We start from the raw sequence: 18,460 nt of genomic DNA, 5'->3' as shown, positions 1-18,460 counted from the left end.
ACGGAATAAGCATCCGCTCCCGAATGGCATCCGGACAGATGCATTTAGCGAAGTTTATGACATCGCACCCAACGGCCGCTTGCAGCAGCAAGGAAGCCAAGACTGCCGAGCGACGTTTGGCAGCGCATATCGCAGTCCATAGCTCTGTCGTCACGGCTGATCACTTGACACCACTGATTCGTGATTGCTTTAAAGATTCAACTGTAGCTCCCGCCCTTTCAATGGGAAGAACCAAGTGCACAGCGCTCATAAATAAGGTTATTGGGTCAACAGCCTACTAGACGACATTAGAGGCAGCACCTTTTCTTTGATTTGAGACGGAAGTATAGACGTGCCCTGCGAAAAAGAACTTGCTATTGTAATAAGGTACTACTCCCACAAGAAAAGCGTCTTTGTTACAGCGTTTCTTGGAGTGGTTCCAGTTCTCGACTGCTCGGATAATGGGCTTAATTTGCAGTCATTAGAAATGCTTTCTCGATCAATGCCATCCGCCCATTTCCGACTGTGCCGGTATCGCAACTGACGGAGCCAGCGTGATGTGCGCACCAAACCTGGTGTTTGTGAAATGTGTCTGCCACACTCTGAAGCTTGCATGCATTGAGGCTGTGGATGCATTGCTTGCACAGATCGACTGCCTCGCGCGGGAAACATTTACCTGATTTTCTCATTCCCAAAAGCAACAGCGATATAAGCGCATGTATGGGGCTAATAATTCAGGAATGGCCCCAAGGAAATTAGTTCGTGTATGCGCAGCGCCTTGGCTAAGCATAGCCGGAAATCTCCCAACTGTTCTGGACCAGTGGCTTGAACTGAAAACGCACTACGATGTCGTAAAACGACCGAGCGCTTATTACTTGACCAGAATGCTATGCGAAGTGTTCAATGACGATCACATTTTTTTGTATGTTCAGTTCTTCAGCCCAATTATGAACTAGTTTGACAGGCTAAACAAAATATTCCGGAGTGAGGATCCTGCCCCTGCAAAACTGTATGTGGATCTGAGCGCCTTTGTTGAGTGCTTTCTTAAGCGGCTAGTACTTTATGCGTTGCCCGATGTCAATTGGGGAGATCATCCGCTTCCCGTTCGAGCTTGCCATATGGGAACCGCCTTTCGTGACTCACTGGAGAAGTCGGCTCTTAGTGAGGACGAGAAATGTGCTCTCCTCGAAGGGCGTCGATTATTTTTGGTTGCTTGCATAAGGAGCGCCATGAAGCGCTTGCCGTCAAATATCCAGCTGCTAAGCTATCTGCAGCTGTTGCACTACAGTATAGCATTAACAATTTCGCGTTCCAGTTTCTGTACAAGGCTTTTGTCCGCTACATCGAACCGTCTGATGTAGCCGCAGTTGAGTGTGAATATGACCTTTTGCAATGTAAGCTGGGTGAGTTCCGCTAAGACTCCGTGATGGAGTTCTGGAAGAATGTCCAGGGCGCAAAAACAGCGGTGGTACGCTCATGATTGCGTTGCTCTCACAACTGGCTTTGTCTCTGCTCACGCTGCTATTATCGAATGCCTCTGTAGAGCGTGTATTTAGTCATGTTACGCTCACGAAAACGGACCTAAGAAATGGAATGAATTTGGAGACGCTTGAAAACATCTTCTTCTTCAAATTTAGCATTTGCAGCAAGGAGTTTGTATCGTCAGACTTTTTTTTGTGTGTGGAACGTTTTAATAGCGCAGCGATGTACTCCAGTCCAGCCACCGGTGCTGAAACCTAGGGATGTGTACATATTTTACTTTGAATTTTGTAGAAGTGTACCTTTTTTTAATTATGTCGCCTTACAAACATTTTCTAATCTTGCATACAAGCAAACTTTCATTCATGCACACAAGATCGGGATGTCGCTTTCTGACCATTTTCATCACAATAACTAGACTTGAGGCCATATAGTGCACGTGGGATAACAAAAGATAAAAACGTCAAAATCTACCTTTCAGAGATAAAGAAGCACCAGGTTTCCGTAGAGATATGTACGGAGTGTTAATAATGCGTAATAGGCGCAAAAAGGCTAAATGAACCCCGATGCGCTTTAATCCGAAAGTGTAGCTTTACTCAACGAAAAATATCGGCCGATCCCGGAGATTGTACGGTTCAAAGAGCACATAAACTACCTGGTACACTAATGTGCCGCAGAAGACTGTCTTGTTCAATTGCAAGCGACGTTGACTGGCTTTTCTTTTTATTTGCTATTCTGTCCTGTATCCGGTGTAAAGCACAACAAAAGATGCAATTTTCTTTATTCGTTTTTTTTTTGGGGGGGGGGGGAATGATTCTGCTGTCCTTCTTATTCATTAGCCGCAGGTTTCATTGAAAGATTTCGCGTGACCTCGCGCCATTTACGTGCAATACGTTATGTTAACATACTGACAATTACTTGCTTGGTTTGTCCATGCATCGTCTTTGTTGTTAATGTATAACCTCTCTTTAAGGAGGAGCGCTAGTCTTTTCTGCTGCTCGACAAGTTTGTACATGTAACCAGGTATTTAAGCGATTTATTTTTATTGTAATTGATTTATTCTTGCTTTATTTCTTTCTTAATGCATCGTATGTTCATTCTGTTAAAGTATAAACTCTTTCTGTAGAAATAATTAACAAAGGAAGACGTTTTTTCCGGAATTTTTGTATTTGACTATTTTGCCCTATTTTCATCGATTACGTTTGGCTACTTTAGGGCTAATAATGTGACAAATTGTGGCGGGTACTTCTGTGAGTACCTGGCAACAAAATTGCTGGTTCTTATAATTCCCCCACGTGCCACACCTTGACACCGCGAGGAAATGCGTTGTTGCCATTCAATTCAACACCCTCAACTACCGTGGAAATTCGACACAGTAGGTCAATGATTGATTGAACGACAGCGTATTTACTGAGATGTCTCATTCTTATTACACACACACGAGTGTTCGCATGTGTGTGCCTGATTGTTCGTGTATGCCTCATGAAGTGTGCTGCCGTTCAATCAAGAATGCGGACCTACTCGCCCGCCAATTCCTACTGAGGTTCTTTTTGCATGGAGTTTGCTCCATGTCCTCATTATCTGAAACTAGGCTTTTTGCATTGTCTAACATGTCGTATCAATTGGCTTCATGAGTCACCATGTAGTGATTTCGTAAGAATGACTCCTCCGTTGTCAGACAAAGCCAAACATTTTATCGCTCTTGAATAGCAAAAGTTTCATCGCACAAGGTGCACCTTTTCACGGTGCTGAAGTGAGTTTCACCTAAAGCACTTATCCTAGAATCAAACAACTTGAACGCTTTGACACGAACCTTGTTCCGTCCAATTATAAATGATTGTCTTAGACGATATGCAAGGCAAACTTTCTATATTTTTATGATGAGAACGCATAAAATATGATTTCTGACAACACGTGTGGCAACTTCGCTTTGCCTGATGCCTCTTGCAAGTTTCCCGCCATCCTTTTCTTTTCTTTAGGTGTAAATAAGCCTAATGATTGAGGACCTTAACCGAGAAAGTGTAAGAGTAGGGTTGAAGATTAATATGCAGAAGACAAACATAATGTTAAATAGCCTGTCAAGAGAACAAGAATTCAGGATCGCCAGTCAGCTTCTACAGTCTGTAAAGGAGTACGTTTATCTAGGTCAATTACTCACAGGGGACCCTGATCACGAGAAAGAAATTTACAGAACAATAAAATTCGTTTGTATTGGATACGGCAGGCATTGCTAAATCCTGACTGGGAGCTTACCACTGTCGTTGAAAATAAAATTGCACAATCATTGCGTTCTACCAGTGCTAACACATAGGGCAGAAACTTGGAGGTTAACAAAGAAGCTCGAGAACAAGTTAAGGACCGCACAAAGAGCGATGGAACGAATCATGTTACTGCTAACGTCAAGAGACAGGAAGAGAGCAGTGTGGATCAGAGAGCAAACGGGGATAGCCGATATTCTAATTGACATTAAGGGGGGAAAATGGAGGTGGGCCGGCCATGTAATGCGTAGGAAGGATTAGCGGTGAACCATTAGAGCTGCAGAATGGATACCAAGAGAAGGGAAGCGCAGTCGAGGACGGCAGAATGCTAGGTGGGCTGATGAAGTTAGGAAATTTCCAGGCGCAAATTGGAATCAGTTAGCCCAAGACAGATCACAGGGAGAGGCTTTGATGATGTGTGGTGTTTTATGGCGCAAGGGCCAGTTATGACCAAAGAGCGCCATGCCAGTGTTTGTGAGTGTGCAGTGGAGCGATGAATTTTGAGAAGTATATGAAGCGTGGCTGTAAAGGGGCCTAAAAATAATCGCTGTAAAGTGCGTAAAATATACATGTACTAAAATCATGGCAATGACTCATGAGGTGTACTATGAAATGAGGAATGCATTGAGAAAGAAGAATAATATATTTAAAATATTTAAGATACAGTAATTGGCAAGAAGCACTACTACCTAAACAGAGCCCTTGAACCACAAGGGCCTGGAGGCATGTGCTATCAAAAATTATCACAGCGACATCCTCTGGAGAGAGGATGTGCTACGAACTTATTGGGCTAATAACATGTAGCACAACATCATTCAAAAAATCGAGGACTGCTTTGGCATTAAAAAGCGGTTGTTCACCAATAAATAGCATGGGATGTAGAGGGATATTGTAGCGGTATGCTACCGGAAAATGTTTCCTTCTCTCGGCTTCGGCTTCCCGACACTCCACGAGGACATGGAGGACGGTCAGCCTCTCACAACATCTACCACAGGTTGGTGGTTCATCACCAATAAGCAAAAAATTGTGGGTGCCATATGTATGTCCTATTCTTAGACGACAGAACAGGACATCAGTTCGTCGTGTTTTAGTTATGGGGGGCCAGTAACCTAGCTGTGGCTTAATCAAATGAAGCTTATTACTTGTTTGTGTGTCCCACAAGCGTTGCCAGTGGCTTCGCAGTTTCTTTCGCAAGAAAGGTTTCAAATCTGTTGCAGAAACAGCAGCTGTAGAGTTAATAGCGGTTGATGTCACTGATGTGGCCATTTGGTCTGCAAGAACATTGCCCTCGATGCCTCTATGCCCAGGCACCCAGCATATAGTGACATGCTGGTTAGTTGCGTAAGCTCTGCAAAGAACAGAATAGAGCTCAATGAGTACAGGATTTCTTAGTTTGCAGAATGACATCAAGGCTTTCACGACACTTTGAGAGTCTGTATATATGATAGTCTTTTGAAGTTTTGATTTCTTTATATGCTTTACAGCTGATAAAAGTGCATAGGACTCAGCCGTAAAGATACTTGTTTCCGGGTGGAGTACACCGGATTCCGAGAAGGATGGGCCGACGGCTGCATAAGAAACCCCGGCGTGTGACTTAGAAGCGTCTGTGTAATACTCTGTGCACGAGTACTTGGACTGAAGTTCTAGGAAATGCATTTTAATGCGTGCCTCTGATGCGTGTTTCGTGACTTCTATAAATGATGTGTCACAATCTATGAGCTGCCACTGCCACGGAGGTAACAGTTTCACTGGGGCCATAGGACGATGATCAAGCAGCGGAACACCCATTTCCTCACTAAGATTCCTCACACGCAAAGAGAACGGCTTTCTCGCTGCAGGTCGATTGTGGAATAGTATGGCAGCGGTCACATCGTTTATTGTTGAGTAAGACGGATGTTCAATATTTCCTTGCACTTTCAGAAAATATGTAAAACTGCTGTATGACCGCTGCAGATGAAGTGACCACTGATTCGACTCTACGTAGAGGCTCTGGATTGGACTTGTCCTGAAAGCACCAGTCGCGAGGCGGATACCTAAGTGGTGAACAGGGTCTAGTATTTTTAATGCACTTGGCGTTGCAGAATTATAAATTATAGACCCGTAATCAAGGCGTGAGAGGACAAGACTTTTATACAGGTTAAGCAGACACTTTCGGTCACTACCCCAAGTCGTACGTGACAGAAGCTTTAAAAGGTTCATTGTCTTCAGGCATTTGGCCTTAAGATACTTAATATGAGGAATAAATGTAAGCTTGGAATCCAAAATAATGCCTAGAAACTTATGCTCGCTGCTGACAGAGAGTGCATCTCCTTTGATTTGTATACTGGGGACAGGCATTATGCCTCTCTTGTTTGTAAAGAGTACGCAAGTGCTCTTCTGAGCGTTTACTTTAAAACCGTTCTCATCTGCCCATTTGGACAATTTGTTTATTACAAGCTGCACTTGTCGTTCGCAGATGGCAATATTGCATGACTGGAAGGCAATTTGCACATCGTCGACATAAACGGAGTAAAACATTGGCCGTGGAATGACTGTGTGCAGGGAATTCATTTTTACAATAAATAGTGTGCAACTAAGCACGCCTCCCTGTGGCACACCGGTCTCTTGGGTGAATGACTTAGACAAAGCGTTGCCCACTCTTACGCGGAATGTGCGGTTAGACAGGTAACTTTCGATTGTGTTTAGCATGTTGCCACGGACACCCATCGCAGAGAGATCTCGGAGAATGCCGTAGCGCCATGTCGTGTCGTAAGCTTTTTCTAGGTCGAGGAACACTGAAAGACAGAACTGCTTATGTATAAAAGCGTCTCTAATATAAGACTCAATGCGAACAAGGTGGTCTGTTGTGGACACACCTTCCCTGAAACCACATTGGAAGGGGTCTAGTAATTTGTTATTTTCAAGGAAACAGATTAAGCGCCTGTTGATCATTTTTTCAAATAGTTTGCACAGACAGCTTGTTAGCGCTATTGGCCTGTAGCTGCTGGCTAGGGACGGGTCTTTGCCTTGTTTAAGCACGGGAATGACTATAGCTTCCTTCCACGAGGACGGGATATATCCATGCGCCCACATGACATTGAAAAGATACAGGAGTGTTTTCAGCGCTTCAGGATTCAGGTGCTTAATCATTTCATATATGACACGATCACCGCCTGGCGCAGAGTTATTGCAGCAAGCGAGGGATGCTTTCAGTTCAGTTAAAGTAAATGAATAATTGTAGACCTCACTCGATGAACCTTTACGTTTTAGGGGCTGTCGCTCTTTGCGTTCTTTGACTCTCAAAAATGCTTGTGTGTAGTGGGACGCACTGGAGATATATTCAAAGTGTTCGCCCAGACAACCAGCCTGATCTTCCAGGCTCTCTCCTTGAGTATTTACTAAGGGGAGTGGGTGTACCTCCCGGCCTTTTAATTTATTTACTCGATTCCACACTTTCGTCTCATCCGTGTAAGAATTTATACTGGAGATGTACTTCTCCCAACTCTTCCTTTTAGCACGTCGACGTGTTCTTCTAGCCTGGGACTTTATTTGTTTGAAATTAATCAAGTTTTCGGCGGTTGGAGAGTCGCGAAGTCGTCCCCAAGCTTTGTTTTGATTTTTCCGTGCTTCCTTGCATTCTTCGTTCCACCACGGGATACGACGTTTATTAGCCAGTCCGTTAGTTTGACGGATGCATGTTGTGGCAGTCTCAATTATAAAGCCCGTTATATATGCTACAGCATCATCTATATTTAAAAAGGCAATATCATCCCTGCTTAAATAAGTTTGTTCGTGGAAACGTTCCCAGTTAGCCGAGTCAACCTTCCATCGGGGAATGTGTGGGGAACATAGATCTTGTTTTGTCAGTTTTAACATGATTGGGAAGTGGTCGCTCCCAAAAGGGTTCTTCAGAACGGACCACTCCAGGTACGGAATCAGTGTACTCGACACGATACTTAAATCTATGGAGGAGTATGTGTTGTGCGCCATGCTGTAGTAAGTTGGCTCTTTCTTATTAAGTAAACATGCTCCTGAAGAAAAGAGAAAGTTTTCAATTAGGCGTCCTCTCGCATCGCAACGAGAGTCTCCCCACAATGTGTTATGTGCATTTAAATCTCCGACAACTATGTATGGTGCCGGAAGTTCATCTATGTAGTTCTGAAATTCAGTTTTATTAAGTTGATAATTGGGAGGGATGTATATAGAGCTAACTGTGACTAGCCTGTCAAACAATACCCCTCGGACAGCAACTGCCTCTAGGGGCGTACGAAGTTTCAGTTCTCGACAGGCAACACCTCTGTCAACTACGATAGCAACACCGCCGGATGACACGGAGGTGTCATCGCGGTCTTTGCGAAAGATGGCGTATTGCCGGAGAAAGTTGCATTGTGTAGGTTTAAGGTGTGTCTCCTGAACACACAGCATCTTCGGATTAAACTTGTGTAGGATTTCTTTGACGTCATCGAGGTTGTGTAGGAGTCCTCTGACGTTCCACTGTATAATTTGTGTATTCATGTTGAAAGTGTTTTTTGTGCTGTGTGTAAAGGAGACTAACTTAAGCTACAGAGCCCTTGTCGGGCCCTGTGATGCGGGCTTTTTCTTTTTTGGAGCGATCGCGAGATTCTCGCGGCTCCTTAGGCGCTGACGGCGCCGTCTGGCCAGTTGTTGTGTCCATCGCCTCTTGCGAGGCGCTGGACACGCGCTCTTGCGAGCGGTTGGTTTGACGGGAAGGCCTCGCCTCGAGGGACGAGGCCCTGGAGGCCACCAGCTCGGAGGTCGATGGCCCCTTCTTGAGAGTTGGCGGAGCAGCGCTAGCTGCTGCCGCCGAGGGGGCGGATGGCGTCACTGGCGGCTCACTGTGTGTGGGCCGGACAGCCGCCGGAAGCCGTTGCGACGCTGCCCCCTGACGCGTCACATCGGCAAAGGTTTTCTTGGGCAGGTAGGATACCCGCCTGCGTGCCTCCTTGAACGTTAGATTTTCCTTTACTTTAATTATTACAATTTCCTTTTCTTTTTTCCAGGTGGGGCACGACCGCGAGTATGCGGCGTGCTCCCCATCACAGTTCACACAATGTAGCGAGTTTTCACAAGAGTCAGATGAGTGTTCATGAGCACTGCATTTCGCACACGTTTGGCGGCCTCGACAGTTCTGAGAGCTGTGGCCGAATCGCTGGCATTTAAAGCATCTGAGAGGATTTGGAACGTATGCCCTGACACGAAGTTTGATGTATCCGGCCTCGATGGACTCGGGCAGGACACTTGAGCCGAAAGTGAGCACCAGGTGCTTAGTCTTGATTTCTTTGCCGTCGCGCCTCATCTTAATTCTTTTAACGTTTATCACATTCTGCTCACTGAAGCCCTCCAAGAGTTCAGCCTCGGTTAGCTCCATTAAATCGTCATCTGAAACAACGCCGCGAGTGGTGTTCATAGTACGGTGTGGGGTCAGTGTTATTGGGATGTCCCCAAATGACACTAATTTCGGTAGCTTTTCGTATTGTATCTGATCGCGGAGCTCCAGAAGCAGATCACCGCTTGCCATTTTCGATGCTTTGTAGCCTCGGCCAAGAACTTCAGTCAGAGACTTCGAGACAAGGAAGGGTGAGATCATTTTTACTGTCTTTTCAGGTTTATCGGAGTGGATGACGTGAAATCGTGGAAAGTTTTGTGTTTTGTTGCCAAAAAATTGAAATACATCTTCGGTGCGCCCTCGTTTCTGAGGGCGATCAGGGAGTTTAGGGAAGGCACTGTCCATGAGTATAGCTGGGATTTTCGGCAGCCATGCCAACCACCCACCAAGGAGCCCAACGCGGGGACGTGACAGGAGTTCATGTAATGGGAATCCTGCCAACGCCAGTTGTACATCACTGCTATAACCAAATACAGCATAGCCAAGACTGGCTAGCCACACAAGGTTAACCCTTGCCGCCCAGAAATTTGGAAGTGAGGAGAAGATAATAGAAGACAGGAAAGAAGAGACAGTGAAAGAGAAAGAAAAAGTGGTGAGAGGGGGACAGGAAAAGGCGACTGCCGATTTCCTCCAGGTGGGTCAGTCTGGAGGTGCCGTCTATGTGAAGCAGAGGCCGAAGAGGTGTGTTGCCTCCGCCGGGGGGCCTTAGAGGTCCGAACACCCGGGATCGGCTCAACCCCCAGGATCCCCCTTTCCCCAGACACGGCTAAGCCGCGCACGGCTACACGCAGGAGGGTCCAAGCCTCATGTGCTCGGGTACGTGGTGTCGCAACACACCAAACGCCTGCTTACGCAGACGCCCCTGCGGGGAGGGAGAGGCTTTCGTCCTGCAGTGGAGATAAATATAGGCTGATGATGATGATGAAGCATCACCGAAGCACAATGTTCCTGTCTTAAGCGTAAGCACATTGAAAAAAAGACGCGATAAAACACGATGAGCTTATCGGGTCGCCTTACTTGTATTCCCCGTGGCGAAGCGTTTCCTGACAAGTATTGTTAAAACATGCTAGTAGCTCACTCATTGATATACCTTTCACGGTATAAATCATACTGAACTGAACACTTTTTCTCAGCCCACAGCGCAGATGGCACCGAATATGCGCACGCACTTCTTGCTTCCCATTCATTTTCACCTGCACAAAAATTATGGTAACCACAACTTCGTAAGGCTGAAGTCTCGCCGACACCAGAGCACTACGACTGGCATTGGTTTGGTCTACGCGCGTACATATTTCAGAAAGCAAGACGAGGTGCTCGTGACACACTAGTACACCAAACACAACAACCTGGTTCGCTGCTTTAAGCAAAACTGAGCCGATAGCATTGCTGGTTTTCGGCGCACGTTCTAACGCGTCACAAAAAAGGCGGTGCATTCACAAGGAAAAGACGATGTCGTCGGTCATGGCAATCTATCGCAAGGGAAAGGTTGGTGTCTGCAGTTTGTTATCGCGAAGTTTGCTACACAGCGATGTTTCCAGGCACAGGTTACAACAGAATTGGCCCGCAATAATTTCTGGGGCCTCACAAATAAGTAAATAAATATATAATGTGCACACGTGTCCACGTAGTGCACATCCACACCAGACAATGCACCACACCGTCAACTGAGAGTGACTGTTTATGTACAGTTTTGACAACCAGGGCCCCTACACAGGTGAAGGTTACTTCTCGCCGATACTTTGTGACGTTGCCCCGGATATGTTGAATAACATTGGACTCGAGCTATTTACTAAAGTCTCAATTGACTAATCTCTCACGTAACCTAAGTTTGACTAAACTTGCATCTGATAGTTCATTTAACGCCCACACTAGCGCACACGGACGCTGTCCTTGTTTTGTCGTCAAAACCGATTGTTACGGTTAATACAGTGTGTAGTGTTCAGTATGTTTCGATGTCGTTTTTGCCGATCAACTGACAATAAAAGCACGCACAGTAACTTTGGCGACGAGCGCTGAGATATTAATTTTGTTATACGCTTGCGTTCTGTCAGTTCGCGTCTATTTTTGATCCTGTTACGCGAAAGTACGGAAGCATTCAGTCCGCGCTCGAAGCTGTGAACACAGCTCGGTCTACAGCCGAGAGCTAGCGGCCCACAGAAAGCACAATTTAGGCGGAAGATTAGTTCAAAATTTTGAAAAAAATTTAGTTCCCGAAAGAGGGAACGGTGCTCAGTGCTGCAATGCATTTTTGTGAGAATATCGCAAACATAGTAATTAAAAAAACTAAAAATGAGCACTCACCTTTCGAATGTGCAGTGCGTTGTAGCGCAGTCCTCGGAGCCTCCGGAGTTCCTTGTGGCGTCGTTGCTTCAAAGTCAGGTGATGACTTGTACCCAGCACGGCCAGCACCGAGATACGTGAGCTTGACACTGACTATTGCTCGTTAATCAGCTGTCAAACCACTTAAACAGCGCCACCAAGAATCCGTCTCTACACAAAGGTACCAAGTTCCCTCTCCTGTACACTCTTTCGTTTTCGGCACCTATTCACCCCCTTCCTCCTTGACGTTTTGAACCAGCTCTGAAACGCAAGAGTTCGTTTCTGGAAATTTGTACCGTGATGGCTACTAAGTATCATGAAGTTTCACGTACATGTTGCAGCCTTTAAGAAGGGAACCAAGACATTACAGGATTGGGCTGTCCATTATTCGGCGAATCACGGAGCAGGCTGACAGCATCCGAAGGCTTTGTGCACTTCCTGCACGTGGCCTCTTTCATTGTCACGAACAGGTCAGCGTCCTCACTAAACCGTAAAGAGAATTGGCACTTTCAAAAATGCCCAGCCCGTCTTGTGACACGCAAGGGCAGGGCGACGACTGAAGTCTTCTGAGAACTGGTGGGCTTAACAATAAGATTTTTTACCAAGGCAGGCAGCCCGATCTCGACCTCATGGAATGTGCGCAACGGAGGTATTTCAAGTGTGCATCGATGTCTACCTCGCCTCCTTCTTGAGGTGCGCATTGAGGCACGCTTTGTATTTGACTATTCAAATACTTTCGCACAATGAATAGCAGAACTAAGTACCCATTCAAAAGTTCCTGCTTGACTATCGCTGAACCATGAAGACCTCTCAGCACTGCAAGATTTCAGCGGGTGTAAAGGCTATTGAATGGCAACAATACATTCCCTCTCGGCGGCCAGGCGTGGTATGAACTATGCCAACAGGAAATTTGCAAAGACATTGGGCTAGCGTTTCCTGCTGGTAGTGGTGGGACTGCACTTTGGGGACAAATGTAGTCTGCAGACACGAGTCTTTCGCTGAAAAACAGCATTGCGTGGCAACATTTTGCTTAGAATGCAGCACTGGGAAAGATCAGACGGTACACTCTCCCTCTATAATCGACGCAGATCTCGCGTAAGTGCAATAAGCAAACACGCTCAAACGATGCTATGAACGTACGCTGTCTTGGCGCTCTAACTGCCGGGATCCTTTGTTTTCCAACAACGCAGCGAGGCAGGAGGTTCCTAATTTTGGAGCTAGGTGGTCGCTCTGAAATTTGCAGATGTGGGGCGCTTCCACGGACTCTTTCTCTAGAAGCGCGTTGAGGAACCCTAAGCAGATTGCTAATTTGGAAAAGTGCTTTTAGTGGAACTTCCAGAAAGTTGATAGCCATTAAAGTCAAATAAATAATCAGATGGGACGAGGAGAATGTAATAAAAGCTTTTGGTGGGGTTTTAATATTTACACTTGGGTAATGACTGTCAAACTAATGAGGTAGCTTTATATAAAAGGGTGCCTATGAGGCCTACCTAGTGCGTTCAAAGCATGGCTACACACCTGGATATACTCTACATATTTTTTCAAGGGAATGACGCGGCTGCTTTTCCATCCAGATCTGGGGAATCTGCGTTCATTTCTTTTTTTCACTTTATTTTTCACTTTATTTCACTTAATTTGTTTTTCATGCAACCACTGTCATTGTATGAATATTGGATCATTATATTTTAAGAAATAATTGTGTGAAAAAGAATGCGTAATAAACTGAAACAAACTAAATAAGTCGGCCATGCGGAGAAACGGTGGACCGAATTTTCTCTGGCAGCTGCTGTCTTGTAGTCATCGCATATTCATTGCACTTATGATGAGTGTGGGTCACAAGTAAACTTATCTATACGGCTTTGTCGCACAGCCGAAATAACTGGTTAAGTTTAAAATGACCGATGCTCGCGACGCGTACAGATGAAAAAAAAAATTCTGGAATATTGCGTGCGAAAATCAAGGTCTGATTATTGACACGCCGTTCTGGGGAGCTCGGCATTAATTTTGACAGCTTTCCGTTCTTTACGCGCACCCACTGGACGGTACACCAGTGTTTTTCCATTCCGTGCACATCGGGATGCAGCAGCCGCAGCTGTTATCGAACGCTCAACTTCAAACTCCGCAGCGGAACGTCATAGCCACTGGTCTACCCTGGTGGCAAGATACGAAATTAGAACTAAAATAAATGGACCTATTGCTTCTAGCCGCCTGAATAGTATCGTTAGTTTCATCATTAAATGTGCAGAACCTTAATCAGAAGAGCAGTCTCACACGAAATTTCAGAATCGCAGCCACATTTCTAGCGACGCTGTTGCTTTCCAGCAGTTGCATTAAAAATTTTAATTGCCTGCAGCTATTCAGACTTTAAAGCGCTACCAGCATAGGCCTCATGTGATGTATCCTACTTTATACAAGTATAAACTCGGTGTTACATTTCGGTCTCTCAAGAGTCCGAGACAACAAACGGATAGCTCTTGTATTACGTCGTAAATATGCACGTTTGACTTTCGGTGCTCCCACGCAGACCATCCTTCTAAAACCCGAAACGCGTGCTGCCTGACCAGCTCCGTCAAGGCTTCCTATCCTCACCGTCTTTCTTTGATTCTTCCTGCGACTTTTCTATTGTTAGAGGAGGGGGGGGATCATAGCGCTAGAAGAGACGGACAAGAACGAGAGAACAGGACGAGCCCTCTGATGTATCTAACCAACTAGCCCAAAACGCCATACTTTTAATTTTCTATTGTTGTTGGTGCTGCTACCTTGCACGCCGCGTCAGATTGAGAGCTCACGGAATGGGTGAGGGAGACGAGACAGGCGACACCACCGACTAACGTTGAACGCTGGGCTTGTTGGTATAACCTGATGGAGGCAAAAGGCGTAGCGTGTCAGACACAGGACACAAGAGGAAAAATATCTGGGTATGTTAGACAGATGCCTAGACGCTAAGTTGAAAGGCTCAAGAGTTATTAAGGTATTTCGGTATGTCGACGGTTATCTGACCGTCCTTGTTTGTAAGTACCAATTGCTTGAGCAGCAATGTGGCAGTGTTCTATGTGCTGTACGAGAGTGTCTTACGCCGCTCGAGATTGCCTTTGAGTTACTTAGTGACGGTGCGATACGGTTTTTAGACTTACAGATTGTTGTAAATGAACATCAGACATGCAGGCTTTATCGGCCTCGCGCCAACAAACCTTTGCTCTCATTTCGTTCTTGATGATGATTATGATGATATATTGTTTTGTGGCGCAAGGGCCAGCTATGGCCAAAGAGCGCCAAGACGTGGTGTACTGAGTGAGCAATGGTGTGATAAATGACAGTGGGTAGGTGTAGGGTGGCTGTAAAGGGGCCTAAAATCCTGCGCACTAAAGGTGCGTAAAAGACAAAATTAATAAGATCATGACAATGACGTGATAGGGGCGCAATGGATATAGTATGGTATAAAAAAGTTGTAAGAGATACAAGGCACTACTGCCTCACAAGGGACCCTTAGAAGCAAGGGCCTGGAGGAGAGTGCATTTCAAATGTGCTGTCGCAGCAGCGTCATCTGAAAGAGGATGCCACTACGAATCTCTCGGGCGAAAAACTTTCAAAATGTCGATGCCGTTTAAAAAGGCTAAAACTGAATCGTGCTGTAATACCGGGTCATTATGTATAAACATCGCTGGGTGAAGGGGTATATTCTCCGTATAGGCTTGGACAAAGTGCTTTTTTCTTTCGGGTTCTATTAGTGGACACTGTACTAGGATGTGAAGTACTGATGATGTATGGTGTTTAATGGCGCAAGGGCCAAGTATGGCCAAAGAGCGCCATGCCAGTGTTTGTGAGTTTGCAGTGGAGCGATGAATTCTGAGAAATAGATGAGGCGTGGCTGTAAAGAGGCCTAAAATAGTCGCTGTAAAGTGCGTAAAACATACATGTATTAAGATCATGGCAATGGCTAATGAGGTGTGCTATGAAAATGAAGAATGCATTGAGGGAGAATGATACGATTTACAAAATATAACAGATGCAAGAATTGGCCAGAAGCACAATTGCCTAAACAAAGCCCTTGAAACACAAGGGCCTGAAGGCACGTGCTATAAAAATAAACTATCACAGCAGCATCCTCTGGAGAGAGGATGCGCTATGAACTTATTGGGCTAATAACGTGTAGTACAACATCGTTCAAGAAACGGAGAACTGCTTTGGCGTTAAAAAGAGGTTCTTCACCAATAAACATCGTAGGATGAAGAGGGATATGATAGTGGTATGCTACAGGGAAATGTTTCCTTCTCTCTGTTTCGGCTTCCCGACACTCCAGTAAGACGTGGAGTACGGTCAGCCTTTCCCCACATCTGCCACAGAGGGGAGGTTCAGCACCAGTTAAAATATATGAATGTGTACCATATGTATGTCCTATTCTAAGGCGGCAAAAGAGAACTTCAGTGTGTCGTGACTTTGTTAATGATGGCCAGTTGCCCAAAAGGGGCTTAATTACATGGAGTTTGTTCAGTGTTTGTTCATCCCATAAGTGTTGCCAATAGTTTCTGAGTTTTTTGCGTAGAAATGGCTTTAAGTCTGTGGCAGGAACGGGTATGGAAAAATTGCTAGGTTTTGTTGCTATGGAAGTTGCCATTTTGTCGGCAAGCTCGTTACCCTCTATATACCTGTGCCCAGGCACCCAACATATTACAACGTGTTGATTAGAAGCATACATATTGCAGAGTAATGAATAGAGGTTATTTATAACAGGATTTTTCTGTTTTCGTAGAGATTTCAAAGATTTCACGACACTTAAGGAATCTGTGAATATAATGGCCTTTGGGAGCTTGGCTTTCTTGATGTGTTTAGTAGCCGACAGTAAGGCATAGGCCTCTGCCGTGAAGATACTGGTTTCAGGATGTAAAACGTCAGATTCAGAAAACGATGGGCCAACAGCCGCGTAAGAGACGCCGCCTTGTGATTTCGACGCATCCGTGTAAAACTCTGGGCAGGTGTACTTCGACTGAAGCTCTCGAAAGTGCATATGTATGTGCGCCTCTGGGGCGTGTTTTGTTACATCTACAAATGATGTGTCGCATTCAACGATTTGCCATTGCCACGGCGGCAACAGCTCTACTGGAGCCATCAGGCAATTTTCGAGGATTGGGACATTCATTTCATCGAAAAGTTTTCTGACCCGCATTGAGAAAGGCTCTCTCACTGAGGGTCGATTATGGAATAGTGCAGCAGATGCCATATCGTTAAGATGTTTGTAGCAAGGATGTCGAGGGTTAGACTGTACTTTGAAGAAATATGTGAAACTGATGTATGTTCTTTGTAGGTGAAGGGACCACTCATTTGATTCTACGTACAGACTCTCAATAGGGCTTGTTCTGAAGGCGCCTGTGGCTAATCGGATACCCAGATGGTGGACGGGATCCAGTATTTTTAGCGCGCTTGGCGCGGCTGAGTGGTATACCATGGCACCATAATCCAAACGTGATCGAACAAGGCTCTTATAGAGGTTAATTAGGCACTTCCTATCACTTCCCCATGTTGTATGAGAGAGAATTTTCATTAAGTTCATTGTTTTTAGGCATTTTGCCTTCAGATATTTGATGTGCGGAATGAAGGTCAATTTTGCATCAAGTACAATACCTAAAAACTTGTGCTCCTTGTTCACAGGTATTCGTTGCCCAGACACTTCGATACTGGGATCGGGGACTAGTCCTCGCTTTCTTGTGAAAAGGACACAGGAACTTTTCTGGGGGTTAAGGTTAAATCCGTTTTCGTCTGCCCATTTAGACACTTTGTTTAGGCCTTGCTGTATCTGTCGTTCACAAACTGCGAGGTTACAGGATTTAAAGTCTAATTGCACATCGTCTACATAGACAGAATAGATGATTGCTGGAGGTAGTGATGCACGGAGCGAGGTCATCTTAACAATGAACAGCGTGCAACTGAGCACCCCTCCTTGAGGTACACCAGTTTCTTGTGTAAATGGGCGGGACAATACGTTGCCAATTCTGACTCGAAAAGTACGGTTAGACAGGTAGCTTTCTATAGTGCTAAGCATATTACCTCGAATGCCCATATGCGACAGGTCTCGTAAGATACCGTACCGCCATGTCGTATCGTACGCCTTTGCCATATCGAGAAATATAGACAAGAAATACTGATTGTGTACAAAAGCATCACGGATGTTTGCTTCGATGCGAACGAGGTGGTCGGTTGTAGATCGGCCTTCCCTAAAGCCACATTGAAATGGGTCAAGCATTTTGTTAGACTCTAAGAAATGTACAAGACGGCGATTGATCATTTTCTCAAAAAGTTTGCAAAGGCAGCTCGTAAGTGCTATAGGCCGGTAGCTGGTCACCAATGATGTATCATTACCGTGCTTTAAAATTGGGATGACAATAGCTTCTTTCCATTTAGCTGGCAGATACCCAGCGGCCCAGATAGTATTAAAAAGTGTGAGTAGTGTGATTTGCGTGTCGGGGTGCAAGTGCTTAATCATATCGTACATGATTAGATCCGGACCCGGTGCAGAGCTCTGACATGCTGACAAGGCAGCTTTAAGTTCGGCAACGCCAAAAGGACGATTATAAGGGTTATTTGGGCTGCATTTTCGGTTTAGTGGCTTACATTCTTCTATTGTTTTGCACTTCAGGAAGCTCGCTGAGTAGTGGGTGGAGCTAGACACATGCTCGAAGTGTTGACCAAGTGCGTTGGCCTGGTCTTCCAACGTGTTTCCTTCTTTATCCACCACGGGCAACGGATGAAATTGTTGTCCCTTAAGCCTCCTTAGTCCGCTCCATACTTTTGCCTCCTGTGTGTATGAATTGATGCCGGACAGGAACTTCTCCCAGCTTGCCCTTTTAGCTTGCCGTCGCGTTCGCCTTCCTTGTGATTTTATGTTTTTAAATTCCATCAAATTTTCTGCAGTTGGGAATCGGCGAAGTATGCCCCACGCTTTATTTTGTTTTTTTCGCGCCTCCTTGCACTCATCATTCCACCATGGAACTCGTCTTCGGGATGAGCGACCGCTTGATTGTGGAATGAACTTCTTTGCTGCCTC

This window comes from Dermacentor silvarum, chromosome 5 (assembly GCF_013339745.2).
Source record: "Dermacentor silvarum isolate Dsil-2018 chromosome 5, BIME_Dsil_1.4, whole genome shotgun sequence".
NCBI lineage: Eukaryota > Metazoa > Arthropoda > Arachnida > Ixodida > Ixodidae > Dermacentor > Dermacentor silvarum.
The sequence above is the reverse complement of the archived record's forward strand: the minus strand, read 5'-3'. Positions refer to the sequence as shown.